This window comes from Megalops cyprinoides, chromosome 7 (assembly GCF_013368585.1).
Source record: "Megalops cyprinoides isolate fMegCyp1 chromosome 7, fMegCyp1.pri, whole genome shotgun sequence".
In the NCBI taxonomy this organism is placed as follows: Eukaryota; Metazoa; Chordata; class Actinopteri; order Elopiformes; family Megalopidae; genus Megalops; species Megalops cyprinoides.
Genome location: NC_050589.1, coordinates 249,205 through 253,614, shown reverse-complemented (window position 1 = coordinate 253,614; position 4,410 = coordinate 249,205).

Below are 4,410 nucleotides of genomic sequence, written 5' to 3'. Positions count from 1 at the left end.
AACTAGGATGTTATTGTCCCTTTTCCACACGAATGAATTTTGCTATTAGTTAGTCTACTCGAAAACACGTGCGGATGTTTGTGGAGAAATATTTGGAAAACAAACATTAATTCACCTGGGAAGTTACAGGATGAGCTAATGTTTCACGTATTGCGCTCAAAATCTCTCCATTAACGGATCGAAGGTTAAACCCTGTGTGCAGCGACATCTTTCGACATCCAGCGAGCCGCTAATTTGACGCAGCCGTGTGACGGATAACACGCAGGCTACAAGACCAAGAACGTAGCGTCCGCTAACAGCAGGATGCGGCTAAAATGCCTTTTGACTTGTGATTTGTCTACTGTATAATTTAATTATAATTCCTTCTACTCCATATATTAGGATACTATTTAGTGTAACTTCACACGAAGGAGCTGTTCCACAGCGGGCTGTACAGCCGCCATCCTTTTCAAACTCTGGCAGCTCTGTACTGCTAACTAAGACACTGCCGACCATAGTGTTCCTTCCAACTCATCTCAGTTTGTGAAGTTTAAAAGACCCCGCACGGATTTCGGGAGTCTTCCAGCATCATGATTGATTTCGCGTTTATAGCGCCATCTCACGGTGGTGCAGCAGATAACATTACGTCATTTAGCAGACGCTCTTACCCACCTGCGTGAAGTTGGCACCTCAAGTATTTAAAAAGTTCGAAATGGTACTACTGTTCGTTTGTGCCGTAAAAAATTTCGTTTGTGCTGCTATGGATTTGTAGATATAAAAATTATATTTTTGGGCGATGAGGTCACCCAGCACCCCAACCTTCTCCGAATTGCTCCTGAATGGTCACGTTAGTTTCTGCTACGTTTGTGCCATGATCATTTTCCTTCGTGCGGTCATGCTTTGGATAAACACTGTACTTCATGGCAAAAATTCTGTGACAACTTCCAGAACGCTGCTTTCTCCATAACGAAGAAAGTGGCTCCTACTGTGCAACGTTTTGCTGGTTGGTGCCCTGTAAAAAAAAAAAAAAAAACTTACATTACATTATTTCCCGATAGGCCTACACACAGCGCTTCAATGCCAAGATCAATAACATTACATGGGATACCAGTAAACTTACGTTGCAGCGCTATTTGCAAATATCCAACACTTAAAAATGACAAGCACTTGTAACTATTTTTAAGCCAGGTAATTACTTACAAGGCCTGAGTTGCATTTGCTAATTAGCTGGTTAACGTTAGTTACATAGTAGCCGTCAAGGTAATTAACGTTGTTGAATGACGTAGTTTGCAGCTGCACTTGGAACTTGTCTTTCGGGGAAGGAGGTTTGGATCTTGACCTGTAGTGCCGTGATCACCGTCTAAAAGGGAAAGGCTAAGGCAATGTCACATTTAATGATATCGACTTAGCCTACAGTTAATATCTGAATCCAACCCAACCCACAGAGGCTATTTTGGATTGTTTCCAATAAAGTTTGAATGGCGTCAGCAATGATCACATTATATCCATCTAAAAAAAAAAAAAAAAAAAAGCAGCACGAACAAATATGTTTAGCCTACGGCACAAACGTCGGGGTGCTGGTGACATCACGGTCCATAAAATATGTTTAGCCTATGTCTTTAAAAAATGAAAACAGCAGCTATCTATTTTGGACAATTTGTGAATCATTACACACCTATCCTTACGTTTTACAACACAATTAGCTCCCTCTGATCTGATTAGGCCTACAACTTTGTCCAGGTTCTAGTGCTGCACGGGCTGCAGCTATGACGTTATTCGCGTCAAATCTGAGCTACTGACTAGATGTAAGTAACTTAAAAAGCAGGACAAATATAAGACAGACACCTTTAAGTTATATATAAAGCGCATTTATTTTTGTGTTTTATTGCCAGCGTTAATGTATCATTTTTACCTAACGTTAATGACACGACGTTAATTACCTTGAAGGCTACTATACGGATACATTGAGCAACGTTTAAGTTACACATCATCATAAAATGTCCCCATATGGTAGCTAATGAGCCACAATATCAAAACGTATTAACCTTCTCATTCACAGGGTCACTCACAACGATTTGGTAATTTCGTTTTAGAGTAATGTTGGCTAACTAGTAACATCAACAACAGATTATTGGTCGGAAAAACAGAATCCGCTAACCCGGGTTGCCAGGTTTGGCAAAATTATTTTGCCTAATTGGTAGTGATTTCGCACTGACTTGTGTGGCTGAAATAGCAATAGTTTGGTTTCCTTACTGAGATCGCGTCAACTTAAATAAGCCATCAATTTCAACACTCGTTCCTGCGCAGAAATAGTCACGGTTTGTTTCCACGGTTAGCAGTTTATTGTAAGTAAACACTTGGCAGAGTGGTGCTTTAGTGCTTTTTCTAAAGCGAAACTTGTCGGGAATCGGTTTTGATAGCGTGTAACAGGATTCCAGCTTTTTATGTGACGAAACGCGGAATCAGCCTGGCAACCCTTCCTAAAAGGCTGACTACAGTTTATCGCAACGACACGCTTCTTTAGTGCATTTTATTTTCTATTCAACCAGCGCTCTCTGCGCCCCTGCCCCTTTCCGCTCATTGGTGGAACGTCAGTTTTAAGGGGCGCGTCATCATCTCCGGAAGAACGTGGCGGCGGGAGCTAACTGAAGCTTAATAACGCTAAAGAAAACATAATGAACCATGCAACATAACACGCGCGCGACATAGCATAAAAATAAGTTATGTGCGAAAGGGTTAAAAAATTAAAAATCCTCTCTCGCGCGCTTATCGCCAGCGTGCCAATGGTAGCACGCGTGCCTAAGGTCGCCGACCCCTGACTTAGGTTATACTGTTCTTCCACAATGTTATCCATTTTTACAGCTGGATATTTACTGAGGCAATTGGGGTGAAGTACCTTGCCCAAGGGTGCAACAGCAGTGCCCCAATCGTTCCTGAAAGGAAGTATCCAATTTCTCGATCCAGACACAAAGTAATTAAGAACCGCGATAGATTTATCCCGGACCATACTAATAAATCACACTGGATTTCATCGCCATCAGCAAGCCGTCTTGAGGAAGGTCACCTTGTTTTACTGCCATAAATAAACGGACACATTGGCCTCTCTATTGCAGCTTGCGAGACTGAACCCCGGCGCATCGACCGCAGATCTGCTCCGTTCTGCTGTTGCACGGCGGTCTGCCACCTTTGCACTGATGGCTGAATAATAATTTATGATGCTGCTTTACATTAGTTATACTTAGGTATCTTGTGAAGAAGCTCTGAGTGTGAGAGAGAGTGAGTGTGTGTGTGTGTGTCCCTGCAGAGAGGGAAGGGGGGCAGCAACATGCCCATCCTGAAAGGTGCTGTTCGCTCCCATTTCCAGCAGTTAATGAATAGCATGTTAATGAATATTATTATTTAAGACGACTGGCAAAGTGATGAGATCTGATATTAATCTAAATGAATAAATGTAAATAATCTGAGGCAAAATGACCTGATAATGTGGGGCTGTAATTTGTACATCACACTCTGGCCTATCGCCCTGAGAAATAAAGAATCAGTCAAACTGAAAAAAGCTTGTACTTCAGACCATCTAAGTAGTAACCGTAACAAACGTACCAACAGCTCAGTAATTTCGAAAGATCCAGTGAATACAAGCAGCAGAAAATAGTTGTAGTAGAAATCTAGTGATTGGATTAAGTATGATGCGTCTTGTAGGCCCCAGCATTTCATTCGCAGAATTAGAATAAAAAATTGTCTGCATTTGAGACAAACGTGCTGCTGTTTACCACTAAAAGGAACGTTACTCTGCAAACCGAACATCTGAGCAAAATTTACAAAATGACATTTGGAAGGTGCTGGACAGAGGAATTAAACATGCAGGGAACTCCGAGCTGTTAATACACCCACCATTTCAATGCACAGAAGACTGACGAGACTGATTCTTGCATTTTTTTTCTTATTTATCAGGTGGTGGACGATCTCTTCTCAGCCATTGACAAAGGACTGGATCAGAGCCAGGGAACATGCTGTGCATAGATCTTCCACAAGAGGGCGACACAGGCCTCACAGAGACCTGCTCTGTTTGGTGCCGATGTTTCCTTGTACCACTGGCCCACTGAATCTCTCAGATACAGAAAAAAATGACACTTTTTTCCCCTGGGGCAGAGCGTCTAGCTATTCACTTTCACATTCAAAAGTTCTGCAGTGAAAAAGCTGGCTACATCTAATTTATGAGTGGCACACTGGTAGAATTCATTCTGACTTTCCAAGGGCCGATCTATGCTTTTATCAAGCCATAAATATTGATTTGCATTATAAAGAGCTGTATTTACATGCAAGCTTATACAACACATTCGGCACCCACTCACAACCACACAATAAGATGCGTTTGACTGAATTTCTGGTGCATATAGTGTGTCTGTACTGAGTAATTGGTTTTGAGGGGAA